The sequence below is a fragment of the Chiloscyllium plagiosum genome, unplaced genomic scaffold (genome assembly GCF_037043375.1).
Source record: "Chiloscyllium plagiosum isolate Xiang-an unplaced genomic scaffold, Cpla_swu_hap1 HiC_scaffold_6, whole genome shotgun sequence".
Classification (NCBI taxonomy): domain Eukaryota; kingdom Metazoa; phylum Chordata; class Chondrichthyes; order Orectolobiformes; family Hemiscylliidae; genus Chiloscyllium; species Chiloscyllium plagiosum.
In genome coordinates, this window is record NW_028270144.1 from 8927705 (window position 1) to 8949291 (window position 21587).

Below are 21587 nucleotides of genomic sequence, written 5' to 3' on the forward strand. Positions count from 1 at the left end.
CTGAATAGGCTGGGGGTCTTTTCCCTGGAGCATCGGAGGCTGAGGAGTGACCTTACAGAGATTTATAAAATTATGAGGAGCATGTATAGGGGAGTTCAAAACTGAAGATGAGAGGGGAAAGATTTAAAATGGACCTGAGTGGTAACGTTTTCACGCAGAGCGTGGTGCATATATGGAAGGAGCTGCAAGAGGAAGTAGCGGAGTCTGGCACAATTACAACATTTAAAAAGCACCCAAATGGGTGAATAGGAATATGAATAGGAAATATGAATAGGAAAGGTTTAGAAGGATATGAGCCAAGTGCTGGGATGCCTGGTCAATGCAGATGAGTTGGACAAAGTGTTTCCGTGCTGTATAACTCTATGATTCTATGACTCTATAAGCTCCAAACTACTATATTCCTTCCAATAAGAATATAACCTATGTCTGTCTGAGGTAGAGGTCAATTCATATAAAAGGGAATACTGCTCATTGCCTTAAAGAGGTTGGAGAGGAATGTTCCATTTATTTTTTCCTAATTGGCCTGGCATTTACCCAGCTTTCCTCTCCCCAAGGTGATTGCATGGCTTCCAGGTGGGCTGGGATTGTATACCTAATGATGCACAAGGCATTTGAGCGATGTGGTCAAGACTGGATGGACCAATTTGTCCTTTCCTGTTTATCATTGTTTTTATTCCAAATAGAAATCCCACATTTTTGACCTTTCATTATATAGGCCGATATTTGTTCTTGCTAAATATTTTCCATTCAAGGTTTTAAATGATAGTAAAGTAAGCAAAATAACTTAACTAAGATTATGACCATACAGTGGTACAGTATATCTTTATAATTTTCTACAGTCACCCTGATACATTGGACAGAACTTTCACAGAGTGCACTGGCACTGGAGGTGGTGCAGAGGAGGTTCACTGGGTTGATCCTAGAGTTGACAGGGTTGGCTTATGAGGAGAGAGTGAATCGACTGGGACTATACACATTGGAATTTAGATAGAATGAAGGGGGAATCTTATAGAAACGTATAAAATTATGATGGGAAGAGATAAGATGGAAGCAGAGAGGTTGTTTCCACTGATGGATGAAACTCGAACTAGGGGAAGCAGATTTAGGACTGAGTTGAGGAGGAACTTCTTCACCCACAGGGTTGTCAATCTGTGGAATTTCCTGCCCAATGAAGCAGTTGAGGTTACCTTGTTGTATGTTTTTTAAAGGCAAATTTTGATAGATTTTTGAACAGTAAAGGAATTAAGGGTTTTGGTGAGTGGGCATGTCAATGGAGCTGAGTCCATGAAAGATCAGCCATGATTGTATTGAATGGCAGAGCAGGCCCAAGGGGCCGAATGGCTTACTCCTGCTCCTAGATCTTAAGTTCTTATGTTCTAACAGACAGAGGTTTTGTGCGCAGAAGTGACTGGCAGTGATGCAGGAGCACAGAAGGACTTTGTTCTGGCTTATTAGTTCTATGTTACTACTTATCATATTAACTTTCCTGACCAATTAGAATGGGCAGGTATAATGACAGCCATAACATATGTTTCAAGATTGAAATGTATCTGACAATGATCAGAATGGGTCTATAATAGAATAGTCTGCTTGAGGTAATAAGGAAGGGCATACTCCCAAAATGTCGATTCTCCTGCTCTTCTCCTGTCTGATCTGCTGTACTTTTCTAGCACCACACTCTCGACTCTGATCTCCAGCATCTGCAATCTTCACTTTCTCCTGAGATAATAAAAAGCAAGCACTGTTGATTGTCTTAAAGAGACAAGACAACAAGTGTAACTAATGGAGTTCCAATGTGGAAAACTTGCTACCAGTCCTTGGATACATTCCTGGAGGTAATGGCACTGATCATAGAAATGCAAAGGAAATATTCTTTCAAGTGGCTGGGAGGATGTGTGTGTGTGTCAGACATCATCAGTACAATCTTGCAACTCCACATAGCACAGACATGAAACAGGTCCAATTACATCATGAAAGCTGAGTTGCATCCCAGCTCCAACTACCATCCCCATACACTGAAAACACCAGCTTTCTCCACCGTGATGTTCCTTGAGTAACACCCTGCACAGGTCCACTTGTGGCACCTTTACCTATTCGCATCTGAACAGCCAATAGTCATCTTATTGTCATTCTGCTAAATGATTTGCAAACAATACTCATGTTGATCTGATGCCAACAGTAATTGAAGCATGATCACCTGTACAATTCTGAACTCTTCCTTATTGTTCAGTTCAAATTTGTCTTTCAATGACAAATGTGATTTAAGGCCAGGTGCAGTAGTAGAGCCATGCACTCTTATTATTGACACACAATGCATGCAGAACCAGCTCAGATACATGTGACTCAGTGGGGTCATCACGGACAGGTGCCTCTATCGTCACATGGCCAGCCACACATCAGAAGTGAACAACAAATATTAGGAATATGATCAATAATGGACAGTCTCCACCACAGACACTACAGTCTCTGCTCAGCTGAAAAACAATGCTCAGCCTCAAGGATCATCCACAAAGAAGGATATTGTGGAGCAGTAACAGAAAATGTGTGACCCATTGCACACCACTAGAGAGAGTTTTATTTATTATTCCATGGGATGTGAGCATCATTGGCAAGGCCAGTGATTGTAGCATTTTCAAAAAAGCCCTTGAAAAGGTGGTGGTGAGCTGCCTTCTTGAACTGCTGCAGTCTATGTGGTTTAGCACCAAGTTCCCAAGGTTTGATCCAGCAACAGTAAAGGAACAACAATAGAGTTCCAAGTCAGGATACCATGCAATTTGGAGGGGTATTTGCCTGGTTTGATTGCAATGTTAGAAGAGTGATGTATTCCACATTATGATCTTTGGTTACTTAGAGACAAACTTAGATGCTCCCATACATTTGCCACCTTTTGTTCAGGGTCTGGTGATCATGATTTCAGCAGGTGTTGTTAATAAATAACTTGGCAAATTTGTAACTTGTGGTCATACATATTGTATCCACAATGTGCAAGTGATAGAGTGTCTAAGGTATTAAATGAAGTGTTTGTCTAAAGGGCTTCTTTGTCCAGATTAGTGTCATAGCCCTGGAGTATTATTAACAGGTATTCAGACAATTCGGAAGTATTCAATCACACTCATGGCTTTGAAAAGTTAGTTGATAAGTTACTCACTACAAAATGGTCAGCCTCCAAATTGTTCTTATACTCACAACACATATTTGTGACTGGTTTAATTACATACTTGATCAATAGTGACTCACAGGAAACTGATGATAGGGATTTCTTGTAACAATAGCTTTTCAACAAAATGTGTCTGTAACAGACTTGAAAGTATAAGCATCAAATATGGAAAGCCAAGACCACATTAATTTGAGTCAAAGTTTTGCCCCACATTGTGCTAAATGTCTTAGTCCCAATAGACAGCAGTCACAAAGGATCATCTTAACCTAAAGCATTCACTTTCATTCTCTCCAGAGATGCTGTCCAACATACTGAGTATTTTCACCATTTTTTGGTTTCAGTGCAGGATTCAAACATCTGCATTATGTTGTTTTGAACAAACAGAATACCTCACTATTTATCTTACCATCTAAATTTAACAGAATAATGCACATCTCCTGGCATTAATTTTGTCCTAGTTCAGGATTCTCTTAAGATTAACATGCAGGTTCAGTTGGCAGTTAGGAAGGCAAATGTAATGCTAGCATTCATTTTGAGATGTCTCTACATAACAGTATAGGATATACTGCTGAGGCTGTACATGGCTCAGGCCCAACCACACTTGGAATATTGTGAGCAGTTTTCAGCCCTGTATCCAAGCAAGGATGTGCTGGGAAGGCTCATAAGAATGATTCAAGGAATGATGGGCTTGTCATATGAAGAGTAGTTGAGAGCTCTGGATCCGTCCTCTATGGAATTTAGAAAGATGATGGTGGGATCTCAATGAAGCTTACAGGTTACTGAGAGACCTGAATAGAGTCGATGTGGAAACGATATTTGCACTAGTCAGAGAGGCTAGGGCCCAAGGGCACAACCTCCATGTGAAGGGACAACCCTTTCCACCTGAGATGGGGAGGCATTTCTTCAGCCAGAGGGTGTTGAATCTGTGGAACTCATTGAGATAGAAGTCTATGGAGGCCAATTCACTGACTGTACTTGAGACAGAGATAGATCGGTTCTTGATTGGTAAGGGCTCAGAGGTTAGGGGAAGAAGGCAGCAGAATGGGGTTGAGAAATATACCAGCCATGACCAAATAGTGGAGTAGATTTAATGGGCTGGATGGCCTAATTCTGCTCCTATATCTTATGGTCTTATTAAGATATCTCGGTGACAATGCAGCATTTGTAAATCAAAACATTTTGCTATACAGTCATCAAGTTTGGGAGTAAAACTCTGCAACCAGTTCTTTTGAAAATAATTGAAAATTCAAAATGTTCCAACTCATTATGAATCCTAATGTACTGTAGTTCTGATTTATGGTATCAGCTGAAAATCTGACACCATGTGGCCAATGCTGAGCTATATGTATTTTTAATTTAACTTCCATTCATACATTACCATAGATGAAAATAAATGTCACGTTATTTAATTCAAATGAAGGTGCAGGATTTGCAATATACCAGGACTCAAGTTACATCAATATGTTAATAGCCATACAACTGTAAAGAACTTTTATTGATTAAAAAAAATCAATGTCAAAGCCTAATGTTGCCATTATTTTTATCCTAGCCTTCTCTGAGTAATCTGGATTTTATTTATGTTGCTTCAACTACAGTCATCCTCCTTTCCTCCCAAATGACTATTCAAAACTTTTATAATGATGAAGAACATTGAGTGCTTATCATTCAATTGGACCCTCCGGGCTCCTCATCATTGCCTTCAAACTCTTGGATAAATTATTACACCTCTATTGACATGGCTGGACATATACCTTGCACATCAATATTTCGTTATGTGAAGTAAAATAAATTTCATGGTGTTTCCAAGTGTCACAGCTAATATTGATCTTTAACATCCAAAAAACGATTCCGCATTCTCCGTCTTCTTGTTTTTGTTTGTTGTGTGGGACTTTTTTGTGCAGAAATTGACTGCTGCATTATTTACATACTATGAGTGACTGCACTTTTAAATAATAATTCTTTAAACTGTACACCGACTTGAAGTTATCTTTAATAGTTGAACAGGGATACTTGCCCCCCCCCCCCCACCAAAATGATATAGGATTGTCATGAAAAGAAGATGCCAAGCATGAAATCATTCACAAGGCCACTCTTTCTTATAGCCGACCTCTGGAAGAATGCAACATAATTGCAAATATTCTCCTTATTTGTTTTTTATCATCTATTTTATCAGCTGCTTCCTTGTCATCTGCTCTTCTGCCTGGTTTTGCATCATCTGAGTATTTTCCACTCACCATCTGAATTCAAGATGGAAGTACAAATCAGAAATAGCAGGAGAGCAAACAGCACATCCTGAAGGACCATACATAACGCAACCTCTCACACGTGGTTTGATTCTTCCAGACCACCAAGGGGAGTAGATTTTCAGAGGCTTGCTGCTGATAACCATTGAGGAACTTCAATTTAAAATGTTCAAATGATTCACGTCTAGCCTATTTATTCATTGAGAAACATAGAGAGCTATGAACATTAACTTATTGAAATATAGATTGAAGAAACATTTGGAAGCATTTAAGACCATAAGACCATAAGACATAGGAGCGGAAGTAAGGCCATTTGGCCCATCGAGTCCACTCCGCCATTCAATCATGGCTGATGGGCATTTCAACTCCATTTACCCGCATTCTCCCCTTAGCCCTTAATTCCTTGTGACATCAAGAATTTATCAATCTAGGCCTTGAAGACATTTAGCATCCCAGCCTCCACTGCACTCTGCGGCAATGAATTCCACAGGCCCACCACTCTCTGGCTGAAGAAATGTCTCCGCATTTCTGTTCTGAATTTACCCCCTCTAATTCTAAGGCTGTTAGTCTCCTTGCCTAACAGAAACAATTTCCTAGCATCCACCCTTTCCAAGCCATGTATTATCTTGTAAGTTTTTATTAGATCTCCCCTTAATCTTCTAAACTCCAATGAATACAATCCCAGGATCCTCAGTCGTTCCTCGTATGTTAGACCTACCATTCCAGGGATCATCCGTGTGAATCTCCGCTGGACACGCTCCAGTGCCAGTATGTCCTTCCTGAGGTGTGGGGACCAAAACTGGACACAGTACTCCAAATGGGGCCTAACCAGAGCTTTATAAAGTCTCAGTAACACAACGGTGCTTTTATATTCCAACCCTCTTGAGATAAATGACAACATTGCATTCGCTTTCTTAATAACGGACTCAACCTGCATGTTTACCTTTAGAGAATCCTCAACTAGCACTCCCAGATCCCTTTGTGCTTTGCCTTTATGAATTTTCTCACCGTTTAGAAAGTAATCCATGCTTCTATTCTTTTTTCCAAAGTGTAAGACCTTTCATTTGCTCACATTGAATTCCATCAGCCATTTCCTGGACCACTCTCCCAAACTGTTTAGATCCTTCTGCAGCCTCCCCACTTCCTCAGTACTACCTGCCTGTCCACCTAACTTCGTATCATCGGCAAACTTCGCTAGAATGCCCCCAGTCCCTTCATCCAGATCATTAATATATAACGTGAACAGCTGCGGCCCCAACACTGAACCCTGCGGGACACCGCTTGTCACCGGCTGCCATTCCGAAAAAGAACCTTTTATCCCAACTCTCTGCCTTCTGTCAGACAGCCAATCCTCAATCCATATCAGTAGCTCACCTCGAACACCATGGGTCCTCACCTTGCTCAGCAGCCTCCTGTGTGGCAGCTTATCAAAGGCCTTTTGGAAGTCTAGATAGACCACATCCACTGAGTTTCCCTGGTCTAACCTACTTGTCACCTCTTCAAAGAATTCCAACAGGTTTGTCAGGCACGACCTCCCCTTACTAAATCCATGTTGACTTGTTCTAATCCAACCCTGCTCTTCCAAGAACTTAGAAACCTCATCCTTAATGATGGATTCTAGAATTTTACCAACAACCGAGGTTGTTTTAGGGAGTCAGTTACATTTCATTTAAATTTTGAAAGTCCTTAATGTAGGAAGAAGATGCTGGGGGTTAGAGTCCCACAGCTTCAACAGCTTGACTAGTCTCAGTAGTAAAATTCTCACCTTTGAGTCAGAAGATTGTGAGACTTGAGCTCACACTTTCAACTGGTTCTTCAGTGCATGGCTGAGGGAAAGCTATACTATAGCATGCTCTGTCTTCTGAATCATGCATTGAACTCTAGCCATATGGCTTTCCGCTGGGGAATTAAAGTTCACAGGAAACTGAAGAAACACAGAGGCATTTTCCCAAATGTTTTGGCCAATATTAATCACTTAAACAGATCTCCTGAAGTGTATCCCACTGTTGAGTTTTAGTGGATCCTGCCGATCACGCATTGGCTGTTATGTTACCTGTCGTATAACATTTTAAGTGCACGTTATTGACTGTGAAACATTTGAGAATATTCTGAGGTTGTGGAAGGTGTTATATAAATGCTAATGCTTTTATTGTTATTTGAAACCCTGAAAAAGTACAATGGGAGATAATGACAAATCATTGGCTTTCAAATTGCCCCTTCCTGCATCCCTGTTCTGATGAGTGCAACATCAAAGGCATCAACTTCCTCTCTCCATTAAGCAATATTTAAGTTTTGTATTGCCAAACAATTATTTACACACTACTCACATTATTCAAAAATCTGAACATTTTGCAAGCTTCAATAGAAAATAATCTTTTCAGAACATCAGAAAGGAGCATACAAGATTGATTGGTTATGTTATCCAAAGAAAGGATGCTTAGTTCCTCATGGACTTTATTAAAAGCAGGTTATCAGATTGGACACAACAGATATCCTTCAGTATATCACAGAACTGCCTTTGAAAAACCTTCAGAAACCGTATGGGCTTTTGTCTAATCCAGAGCAGTAACTGTGCATTGTGTCAAGGTTGATCGATATGTGATTGAAGTCAAGCAAGTGCTGTTTGAGAGTTGTTCTTCTAACTACAAAGAATTGAGGGCAATTTGCCAACATCAACCTCTTTGAAATGAATGTATTTCAAAAACATTTTCTGAATCTTTTGAAAGTAATGCAGTGATTAAATATAGATTTTGTATTTGGAGTACTGCAGATCATCAGAGGCCAAAAGTACAATGGAAGATGCATGTCAGGTAGGACCCTGCAGAAATCCAAACCCATGAATCAAAGTGGGAACTTCCCCAGAAACTTTACATTTCTGATACTTATTTCTCCTGCTCCCGGCCTCTACATGAGTCTTACTGACTCTGAATGAGAACTGGGGATTTGGGACAGATCCAGGAACTTGCTTGAATATTTCCCAGGGAAATATTAGATAGTTTAAAACCTGCTCTAACACCAAAAGAACTCTACAGCTGACCAGCCAACCACATTCCTGGACCAACCAACTATCGTCATCACCCTGACTGCCTCCTCAACTAATTGACTATACCACAACCCAACAATTATTTTTCCCTCCCAACCCCCACAATCACCCATTTCCTTCTTCAACTCAATCTGATTTTTCTATGAACCAAATTGCACCCCTACCCCAACCAGAGCAAACCACATCCGCCAACCACCTACCTCCCACCTTAGCCAAATACAACCCCAATCGTTGGACTACTTTCCACTAGCACAATATGATTATCCCTCAAAAACACCTATCAACATTACAAACAACCTCATCATTCAACTAAGCCCAACACCCAACCCGGTCACCTTGTTGGATCTGATGATCCATTAAACCTGATCTAAATACCCATCCAACCCAACACAACCCAAATACCTCATTCATGTCCATGCCCCCTCAGAGAAGATGCAACTACCCATTTGAGCAGACCCAACCAGGACATCACACCTTCGGAAGGATATATTGGCCCTGGAGAGAGCACAATTAGCTTTACAAGAATGATGCCAGAGCTTCAGGGATTTGGTATGAGGAGAGATAATACAAATTAGGTCTGCTTTCTCTAAAATGTAAAAGGTCAAAAGATGATCTGATTGAAGTCTTCAATCTATAAACAGGAAAAGATAGAGTAGATAAGGAAAACTATTTCCATTGGTTAGGGACTCTAGAACTAGAAAACTGAGAATTAGGACTGGGCCGTCTAAGTGAGACATTAAGAAGCACTTCTGTACATAAAGGATGATCAATGCTTGGAACTCTCATCCACAAATTGCAGTGAATTCTGGATCAGCTGTTAACTTTAAATCTGAAATAGGTTTTTTTTTGTTGAACAAAAGCATTAAGTGGTATGGGCTTAAGGCAGATATATGGAGTTTGGCCACAGATCAGCCATGATCTCAGTGAGTGGTGGAACAGGCTTGACAGGCTGAATGGTCTACTCCTGTTTCTATGACTACACCCCACAACCATCTGGATGTATCCAGCCCAATGAACTGCATCCCTAAAAGCCAGATTAGGCCTTTGACCCAATTGTATCACCTCAATACATGCCTACACCCCATGACCAGACATGATAACACCGGTTAGAGCCAAATATTCACCCTAACTGACCCAACCACACCTCCAAATATGATTATGTCCTAATATTCCCAACTATCCACCTGCACATCTTTCTACCCACCCTCCTAAACACATCACCCATCTACACTCACCACCACCTCCCCACCCCCCCCCCCCCCCCCCCCACTCCATTCGGAAATGTAACAACTTCACCCACCTTCTCACAGTGATGGCACATCCTGAGATTATGACCTGGATTTTCAAATTTGGGAATTTTCCTGCTTGCCACATTGCCCGGGGAAACCATGCTCTGACAGCAGGCTCTCATTCTTGAGATTAGAGTGGTGCTAGAAAAGCACAGCAGGTCAGGTAGCATCCAAGGAGCAGGAAAATTGATGTTTCAGGCAGAAGCCCTTCATCAGGAATGAGGCATGGAGCCTCCTGGTGGAGAGATAAATGGGAGGGGTGTGGGGCTGGGGAGAAGGTAGCTAAGAGTGCAATAGGTGGATGGAGGTGGGGGTAAAGGTGCTAGGTCGGAAAGGAGGGTGGAGCGGATAGGTGTGAAGGAAGATTCTCCTTCTAGAGAGCCAGGGGAAGGACGGAGTTGGATGTAGACACAAGGGCTGACAGGTGACAAGGAAGTTATCAATGTGAACAAAGAATGCAGTTAGAAGTGGGAAGGTCCTTATATCTGGGCTAAATGTCTGCATTCAAGACCCACCTATCATGAATGTGCATCATGACATGTTTGAATTGGGCTGTTTTAGATCACCATGGGCTATCCATAACTTCAGAAGTCCTGTGCTGGAACTTCATCCCTGTGACTTTCTTAAACATTAAGTGTTGAATCCCTCACCTACTTCATCTTCCCCACACTACCCCTCCCCCACTTACCTCCCCCCACCACCACGCTCAAACTTACCACATCGCCCATATCCCACACATATCCACACTGCCCCTTATAACCCCAGTACCTACTTAGTGCCAATGCAGACTACCTCATGCCCTCACCTGCACCCGATCCCATTGCCCCTTATAGCCTCTATGTAGCACTGAAGTGAGAATATATAGTTCACAATAAGCACCAAAGCTGAATATGTTTGGTGCTTAAAAGTTACAAATGTGTCCATTAATTTGATTTATTTAAATTTGTGTTGGTTTTCTGCAAATAACTGTAAAGCTCCAAATTTATTTAGCAGGCCATAGAAGGTTGACATTAATTTTGACATGCACTATTGCTCTGTTACACAAATAAGTGATAGTCTAGTATTTTTAAAGGACTTTATATATCTGTTGTGATACAACAGGCAAGGCTACAAAGAAGGAAGTTTGGACGGATGCCAAGATTATCCTGTAAGGTAAACAGTCCCTCTGAACGCATCTCGAGCAATTGTGAGTGTGAGGATGTGCGCAAGGTCATTCTCCAGTTTGTTGTTCAGAAGGACATTTCATTACATTAGCTTTATAATTTCCAGCATTATTAACAACAGAGAAGCAAAGAACCATTCTATGTTATTGATCACTTAGTACTATCCAGATTTTGAGGGTTATTTAGCTCAGTTGACTGACTTGCAATGTGGAGTGATGAAAACAGCACAGGTTCAATTCCTGCACTGGCTGAGATGACCCTGAAAGTCCCACCTTCATCCCTTCCTGAACTGCGGTGATCCTCATTAAACTTCCACCAGTTTTCTCTCTCTCTCTCTCTCTCTCTCAAATGGGAAGGCAGTCCTCCATGACCATGGCAACTTTACCATTACTATTAGATCCATACATTTGCAGACTTTGGGGAAGGGAAAGAGTTTCCCAAACCAGCTCTCCTGTTTTTTTGAAAAATATGACCAATGTGGTATTTAAAGCCTTCATCCTGTCTGAACCCAAATTGGCTTCCAGAAGAATATCTAGAGGATACTATGACACTGTGTTTCCAGAGTAAGTTACCTTGACAAAGATCCATGAGATATGTACCTCTGTTTGGTAACATGCATCTTTAAACCCCTGAAGGTCAAACTGAAAATTTCATAGCTTATCCTTCCTTCTCCTGCCTTTAAGATCTAAGCCAGGAGTGTACTGTCTTACACAAAGTGCAGACAGACATTCATTGTGCATATAAAATAAAACAAAGAACTGCAGATGCTGAAAATCTGAAGCAAAAACAGATACAGAAATTGCTGGAGAAGCTCAGCAGAACTGGCAGCATCTGTGGAGAGTATATAGGTTAATGTTTTGAGTCCAGTGACCCTTCTTCAGAAACTCACTTCACCAGACTCGAAATATTAACTCTGTCCACTCCCCACAAATGTTGCCAGACCTGTTGAGTTACTTCAGCAATTTCTATTTTAGTTTCTTTGAATATACATTTGTTTGTGTGTTTGCTTTAGGTTAGATAGAAATGGAAACATTTTTTGTAATAGAAACTACATTTGATAAACTTTCTTGCATTGTCATTGAATAAGTTTTGTTTATACTTAATTTTTTTTTATTTATTGATGAAACCTGACTGATTGATCTTTTCATTTTAAGCTGATTATAAAGTAAGTATACAACTAGCCATGTCAGAAACCGGGTAAAAATAATTAAATTAATTAAATAATTAAATTCAATGTTCTGAGCATGGAACTAAAAAGGTCAGTGCACTCCTCCCATCTCAGGCATAACATAGGAAACAGACCCCCTTGTATAAAATTAAATTAGAAATCATCTAAACTCAATTCTCAAGAACTTTACATAATGACAGGCCAAACATTTCCTTCTTCAGAACAAAGAAAATAACAGTAACATATCCACAAAGCTGTGTGAGCTCTTTCATATAGTCATTATGAATGGATATGACTGTCACTTACCCTTCCTACCATTCAACCAAAGTAGTGACTCTTCCCTTCAAATTATTTAATTGAATCGCAATTTCTTTAAAAGGAAACCTTTCACTCAGTTAGAACTGTAATCTTCAAACATCATAAAACCAGCATTTGAAACAACATAGCTAAGCAAATTCTTTTTATATTCCTTTCTAAATATATCTCTTGGACTTTGGCTCTGATACATTACAAATCTGACAGGTGCACTGATGTAAAATCTTGATCCAAAAATTTGTCATAAATTCAGTTAATTTAAAAGGGAAGTGGAACAATAGAGACAGCAGTACAAAATGGCAATATTGCAATGAGAAACATGTTCATGATATTTAACATTTTCTTTACAAAATGTAGTAAATGCATTACAGAATCCCTCATGTTGAATACCAGCAAGCCATTTAGGATTTATTGCTTTCAGCCAATGCTCAGCTCAACAAAAAGTCTACTTTGCTCCCTGCAGTGTGCCACATAGTTGCCTCCACAACATTCACAATGAACATAAAATCAAAAAAAAGACAAGACAAGATAGCCCCATAAGCTCATTTCTCTATTCAATATGAACATTTTACGACCAGGTTAGGAGGGGGGACACCGTTCCCCTCTTTCTTTAACCGACTCTCAATCAGCTGCAACAAATATTTCTTCCTTTTTCTTTTTGTTTTAGCATAGAACTATCACGGTGGCACAGTGGTTAGCACTGCTGCCTCACAGCGCCTGAGACCCAGGTTCAATTCCCGCCTCAGGCGACTGACTGTGTGGAGTTTGCACGTTCTCCCCGTGTCTGCGTGGGTTTCCTCCGGGTGCTCCGGTTTCCTCCCACAGTCCAAAAAGATGTGCAGGGTCAGGTGAATTGGCCATGCTAAATTGCCCGTAGTGTTAGGTAAGGGGTAAATGTAGGGGTATGGGTGGGTTTTGCTTCAGCGGGTCGGTGTGGACTTGTTGGGCCGAAGGGCCTGTTTCCACACTGTAATGTAATCTAATCTAATCTATCACACTTCAAACTTAGTTATCCAGCTCAAAAATGAAAGCTAACCAACTCCAAGGTTTTTTTAAATCAAAGAGTGCGGAGTTTTATGGCCTACTAACCCAAAAAAAAAACACAGCATCAAATGCAAACTAATACTGTCACAAAATCAGTCCTTTTTTCACTAAAAGTTGTTCCTTGACTCAAGGAAACTCTGTCCTTGATTTTTTTTCAGAGGAGTAATAAACCGAGCCGGGCTCTGATCAGTCTGGTTTGGTACAGAGATGAAAAGGATTCTGAAAGGCCTTTTGTTTATATGTAAACAGATGAGACTTCAGGCCAAAGTGGTTATGTTTTAGAAGTGACCTGTAGAATGAAAGGGGCGTGGTCGGCTCTCCAGCCTTGAACTGCTGAGGAGTTTACAGGGAGATATGTGGAAACTCCCTCTCTCTTTCTACTCTTCAACTTCAACCTGTAAGCATGTGTTCCATTTATGCTGATTTTTAAAGGGAGTTTGCTTATTGGAACTGTTGTGTATATTCAGAACAGCATAATTAAGTCTAGTTTGCATAGACTGAGTTCTGTAGGGCTTATTTATTCTGTTCTTTGTGTTTCATTGTGTAATTTTGTGAACAAGTTTTTGTCTGTTTTAAAATCTAGTAGTCAATCTAGCTAACTTACACTGGGTAATTTTCACTATATACTTATCAAAACAAATTGCAGTTGGCCCTACTACTCAGTTTTAAACAAAACAGAATTTATTTACAGACTACTGAATGAAACACAAATGAAAGAGAACCAAATTTAGAATAACTTAACGTATCTGAAAACCAAACTCTGACTCTATCGCAATTCAATGATGCTGTTCCAAATATTTGCAACATCCCCATAAACACTGACTTGACAAAAAAAAGGTAAAATCAAACACAGTTTCTTCCAGGAGAGAGATTGCAGATCGAGAGGATCAGCATGGAGCTGCTTCTCTGGTTTCCCAGGTAACACTTGATCAGCAGCTGTAAACAAAAACAGCCAGACTACTAAAACCAAACCAAACCCTGAATTGGGAGACCTAGCCACTCCCCTATCATTGCATAAATTTTGAAAAGGTTTTTCAAATAGATATTAGATTATGACATATACTTATTTTGACAGATTATAAAACTTGTGCCAAACTATGCTTTTTTTTTAAATGTATTAATTATTTAGTAATTATGACAGAATTCTCTTGAGTGGTGTGAGATATTGGCAAGAAATGTGTGGAAATAAAAGAAAAAGATTCATTATCTCAAGGAAATGGTTTCTGAATTTCCCCACAAGGCTTAAGTGACAAGTTCAGAAGTGTACTGATGAATGGAAGCTATCTTATTTTCATGCAACTGTGTTGCTTTTAAAGCCCAATATAGCTCATTTTTATACTATTTCCAATTTCCAATTTCCTTCTCCTTCCCCAAGAAGCCAATTTCCTTTGTGAAAGTCAGAGTGGTAACCCAGCAACAGCGGCTTACTGCTGGCTTTCTCAGGCCTTCATCTAACGTCACCTTCATCACAGTGTCTCTGCATGGTAATGGACACAGATCTCCTCCACGGAGAAGGTGAGGATTGCAGATGCTGGGGATCAGTGTCGAGAATGTGGTGCTGGAAAAGCACAGCAGGTCAGGCAGCATCTGAGGAGCAGGAGAATCAATGGTTCCGTCAGGAGCCCTTCATCAGAAATGAGGCTCCTCCTCTGATTTCTTCACCCCCTGTCCCTGTAAATAAGTATTGGGAAACCACAAGCATCATTACACTGTCATAATCAACACCAACTCCCATATCACTTCAGTCTGTTTGGGCTTCATTTTGGGGTTCAGAGACACCAATGATGTGTAGGCTTCTGCCAGGTCACATTGCGTGCAGAATACACCTCATGCAAAAAACTAGGTTTCACCTAATGGCTCTCAGCCTTGTTTCTTAGTGTTCACGGTAAAGGGCATATCATTTTTTTCCCTCATATTTTTGATTGTTACAGAAATGGAAAAAAATGATTTTTTTCTAAAAATGTAGGATTGGAGAATGAATTGCTGTGCCTTTATCAAAAAAATTACCGAAACTCATTGTGCATGATATTTACATTGTTGCTTTTGTCAAGCAGATGGAGGGAAACAACCACAATACCAGGATGTGTATGCAGAGTGACCTGCAACAAGTCACTGACGGATCTTTTTATTCATTCCTGGGATGAGGGTGTCACTGACTAAACCAGCATTAATTGCTCATCCCTAATTGCCCAGAGTGCAGTTATGAGTCAACCACATTGCTGTGGGTCTGGAGTCACATGTAGGCCAGACTACTTAAGGATGGCAGTTTCCTTCCTTAATGAACATTAGTCAACCAGATGGGTTTTGGTTTTGACAATTAACAAGGGTTTCATGGTCATTATTAGATACTTAATTCCAGAATGTTATTGAATTCAAATTCCACCATCTCCTGTGGTGAGATTTGAACCCACATCCCCAGAACAATACATGGGTCAGTGGAATAAAAGTCCAAAGACAATATCACAAGGATTTCACCTCCCCTGTTGTATAATTGTGACCAGCTGTGAATGCCAAAGATCATGAGGCGAACAACAAATCTCTGATTTGTTCTTGGGTGTCTGAAGGTCTTGTGGGTGTGAACAGTACAGCATTTGGATCTCCGACAGGGCAGGTCCTCCAACCTCACATTCCACACACCCCCCACCCCTTTTCTGCAATAAACAAAAACTGAAACTTGAAGAAAAATCAACTGAGTGTCAGAGATCTGGAACTTTCTTCTTTGGCCTGCTGTGGTGACAGATGAGTGATGTACTCACCGGATGTGCTCCCAAACCTAATCTAGATAGACTGTTCAATGTGGTGAGAGTCTGAGGTGGTGCAGGGCACAGGTGAAAATGTTACTGGTGCATCCTTTGAGGGTTTAATAGCTTCTTCCTCGGAGTCCTATTTCAGGATGAGAGTTTACTGAGTGCTGCTAGAGCCTGCACAAAAGAAGAGAGGAAACTTGTTGTGTAAGAGGGATAAAAGCTTGCAATGATACAAAAGAAGGGATTGCATCTGATGAAAGTTGCCAGAAGGTACTATATCAGTGGCGCATGTACGAGGGAGGTGGTGAGGTTTCCCCAATGAGTGAGTAGGAAACACAGTGGTGATGCCAGATTGAGTATTTTGGTACATGATTAGACATGTTACATTCAATAGTGACAGTCGTAGTCTATGAGATGTGGTGAGAGGCATGTGCAGTTGCCTTGTGAGTGTAAGGGAGCAAAGAGAAGATGATGGCACATACCTTTGTGCAATGCAGATTATTAAATGTCATCCTGCACTGTTGGCCATTGCATTCCACACAAACCTGAGCTGCTATCTCCACCTAGCCTGGTTTGGTCTGCAGAATACAGCAATGTCCTGCTCTCTACCATCTGGCCCATCAGAATGTCCAGGTCCCTGGCGGTGAACAAGGAGTTAGTGTACCTTCTAGGTTATTTCTTTAGATTAGATTAGATTAGAGTGTGGAAACAGGCCCTTCGGCCCAACAAGTCCACACCGACCCGCCGAAGCGAAACCCACCCATACCCCTACATTTACCCCTTACCTAGCACTACGGGCAATTTAGTATGGCCAATTCACCTGACCCTGCACATCTTTGTGATGTGGGAGGAAACCGGAGCACCCGGAGGAAACCCACGCAGACACGGGGAGAACGTGCAAACTCCACACAGTCAGTCGCCTGAGGCGGGAATTGAACCCGGGTCTCTGGCGCTGTGAGGCAGCAGTGCTAACCACTGTGCCACCGTGCCGCCTAAGGGATTTAATGTTTCCTCAGGGATAATTTAATGTTTCCTCAGGGATAATACTGGAACATCACAATGTGAAGGGCAGTTGCTAGCTTGCAGTACCTGAAACCCTTTGGAGCTGGAATTTAAATATAGTGCCATGAGTGTGAACTTCTACCTCTCCTGGCACACAATTCCAAGAGATGGACACCAAAGCTGACATTTGGATAATTAATGAGATGAGGAATAGAAGATTGAGTGTGAAAAATGGCCATGAGACATGGCAGCGTGGGCACCATGAATTTGATGATGGAATTTGGCGTGGAAAAAACATTACCTAAAGGTGGCAAACTTAAGCCTTTAATCTGATTAATGTATCTTATTTTTTATCTGTTAGATTTATACTGTGATAAACAAGCATTCAGGAATGTTGACTGTTGTTTGTGTACTGTACATTATTTTCCTGAATACAATACAATTTCATCTAGAAGCTTTGACAGAATGTAGTTCATAAAATAATTTTGAAATAAAACTTAAATAAACTACTGTTTAATGGTCTAATGTGCTCTACTAAGTTTAATATAATTTTGGTTAAAAAAAACAAGACTGAAGGAGTTCATTGTTGCTCTATTCCCACTACTCCATGGATCACAACATAAAATTAAAATTAGTTTTCCCCAATTACCAAGATGGCCAATTAAATATCTTTACCGTAGTAGGTTTTAAAGAAAAATATCTATCAACCAGGTTTCGTTAATAAATGCAATTATTGATTTATTATCAAAATGAAACATTTTGCAATAACTGATCAATGCACACAATCAGTAATGTGGAAACAAAAATTTTTATCCCTCTAGATAACCCAAACCAAACACACACATGCATTTGCACACTTCAGGAAAAGAAAATTAAAAATCGATTTTTTTCTCTACAGAGGTTTAAGGGTTAGTGTGGTCATGTCATTAATCATGAGCAGTTGTCTCTGGAATCTTGGAAACCCACCTTGCTTAGAAAATTCAATTTGAGAAGGTCCTGAAATCACTCTCCGAGAAAACATATAGGTTTCATCCTGAACTCAACAAGAGTTCCCTTTTTCTCTGAAGTGGGAGGGATTAGTTGGGCAGCCCATCTTTGTAGGCTTCCTCTTCCCCAACTCATTCTAGATATCAAAGTACCCTGCAGTCTGTTACTGTTCGAATGGCCACAACAGTGATGGGCAGCAGAACACTTATCGCCATTCACGCTATTTCGAATAAACTCTACAACGTCCGCAGTGAACTTTTAACCCCTTCCCTGGCGACTTTTTTTGGAGAAAACGTTTCATTTTCAGACAAATTTTTTTATTGCTTTTTTTTATAGTATTTTTAATGCTTGCACTCTCATCTGATGTATCCAAGCTTCTAATAGAAGGTTCATACTCATTGTCATCTTCTGAGCTCGACATCTGGGCGTACTTTGTAAAAAAAATCAGAAAAAAAACAAATGACAGTGTGTGCCCAAAAGTCGACACTTCTTGCAATGCCTGAGGCGGAAGAGACACAGCTACCAGACGTATGAGTCACCGAGTATACTCGTTTCTAGCTGAGAAGGACCCAGAAATGCCGAGAATTGACGTATGAACTCGTCTGTGGCTGTTTTTGAAATTATATGTTTTGGACGGGTTTACTCGTCGCACTCTGAAAAAGACAAATTTGGTGAAGACAAGTTAACTCGTCTTTGCCGGGTAAGGGGTTAATTCCTATTTTAAAGAAACCACTCCAAAAATAAATCTTTTTTTTTGCAACATTCAAACATTAAGACCTCAGGTAAAATACTAAATATGAAGTTACTAGTTTAGCTTTTGCCAGTACTGCATGACAGGAAGTCCTATCTTTTGCCAGAATTGACCCAGAGGTATCTTTACCTTTTCAAAGACAAAGTCAGAAGTCACATGACACCAGGTTATAGTCCAACAGGTTTATTTGATTAGATTAGATTAGATTAGATTACTTACAGTGTGGAAACAGGCCCTTCGGCCCAACAAGCCCACACCGACCCGCAACCACCCAGACCCATTCCCCTGCACCTAACACGACGGGCAATTTAGCATGGCCAATTCATCTAACCTGCACATTTTTGGTCTGTGGGAGGAAACCGGAGCACCTGGAGGAAACCCACGCAGACACGGGGAGAACATGCAAACTCCACACAGTCAGTCACCTGAGGCGGGAATTGAACCCAGGTCTCTGGTGCTGTGCGGCAGCAGTGCTAACCACTGTGCCACCGTGCCGCCCTTTCAGAGCACTGCCCCTTTGTCAGGTGAAGTGGAAGGAGCAGTGCTCCAGAAGCTTGTGATTTCAAATAAACCTGTTGGACTATAACCTGGTGTCATGTGACTTCTGACTTTGTCCACCCAAGTCTAACACTGGCACCTCCATATCATTTTCAAAAACTGAAAGTTGTCAATTCAGAACTGACTCCAATTCAGAATATTCAGGTTTTCACTTGAGTGTAGTCTTGAGGGACAGCTGCAGAACCAGAATTATCAGCTTTTTAAAGAGGTCTTAAATCAAGGACATGTCTGATCGACAGGATTGATCCCATGAAAACACTTAAAGTGCAATGGAGTGCTACCAGTGTCCTGGTCAGGATTTATCTGACATTCAAAATGGTAAAAAAAAATCTTTTTATATCACTGCTGGATGTGAAATGAGGCTGTGTACAAATTTACTGTTGCATTAATTATTCTAGCATTATACTATATTAACTTTAACAGTAATTACACAAGCATTTGGAATACTCCCAGATTATAAAAAGTATTTATCTGTATTCACAATCATACCACAAAAGCTTTCTCTTGTAATAATTTCCAAGAAACAATCACATACTAAGCTATACAAGAAAACCAGTTAACAATAAATTTATTAATTGAAAAGCAGCAAGCATTTAGAGTCATAGAGTTATGTACAGCATGTAAACAGACCCTTCGGTCCAATTCATCCACACCGACCAGATATCCCAACCCAATCTAGTCCCACCTACCAGCACCCGGCCCATATCCCTTCAAACCCTTCCTATTCATTACACCTTCAGATGCCTTTTAAAGGTTGCAATTGTACAAGCCTCCACCACTTCCTCTGGCAGCCCATTCCACACACACACCACCCTCTGCGTGAATTAGTTGCCCCTTAGGTCTCTTTTATATAGAACATAGAACATAGAACACAGAAGAATACAGCTCAGTACAGGCCCTTCGGCCCTCGATGTTGCGCCGATCCAAGCCCACCTAACCTACACTAGCCCACTATCCTCCATATGCCTATCCAATGCCCGCTTAAATGCCCATAATGAGGGAGAGTCCACCACTGCTACTGGCAGGGCATTCCATGAACTCACGACTCGCTGAGTAAAGAACCTACCCCGAACATCTGTCCTATACCTACCCCCCCTTAATTTAAAGCTATGCCCCCTTGTAATAGCTGACTCCATACGTGGAAAAAGATTCTCACTGTCGACCCTATCTAAACCCCTAATCATCTTATACACCTCTATCAAGTCACCCCTAAACCTTCTTTTCTCCAATGAAAACAACCCCAAGTGCCTCAGCCTTTCCTCATACGATCTTTCTACCATACCAGGCAACATCCTGGTAAACCTCCTCTGCACCCGTTCCAGTGCCTCCACATCCTTCCTATAGTATGGCGACCAAAACTGCACACAATACTCCAGATGTGGCCGCACCAGAGTCTTATACAACTGCAACATGACCTCAGTACTCCGGAACTCAATTCCTCTACCAATAAAAGCCAGTACGCCATATGCCTTCTTCACCGCACTATTTACCTGGGTGGCAACTTTCAGAGATCTGTGTACATGGACACCAAGATCCCTCTGCTCATCCACATTACCAAGTATCCGACCGTTAGCCCAGTACCCCATCTTTTTATTACCCTTACCAAAGTGAATCACCTCACACTTAGCTACATTGAACTCCATTTGCCACCTTTCTGCCCAGTTCTGCAGCTTATCTATATCCCGCTGTAACCTGCCACATCCTTCCTCACTGTCTACAACTCCTCCGACTTTCGTATCATCCGCAAACTTACTCACCCAACCTTCTAACCCCTCCTCCAGGTCATTTATAAAAATGACAAACAACAATGGTCCCAAAACAGATCCTTGCGGAACACCGCTAGTGACGGCACTCCAAGATGAACCTTTGCCATCAACTACTACCCTCTGTCTTCTTCCAGCCAGCCAACTCCTAATCCAAACCTCCAACTCACCCTCAATGCCATACCTCCGTATTTTTTGCAGTAGTCTACCATGGGGAACCTTATCAAACACCTTACTAAAATCCATATACACCACATCTACTGCTTTCCCCTCATCCACCTCCTTAGTCACCTTCTCAAAGAATTCAATAAGGTTTGTGAGGCACGACCTGCCCTTCACAAAACCATGCTGACTATC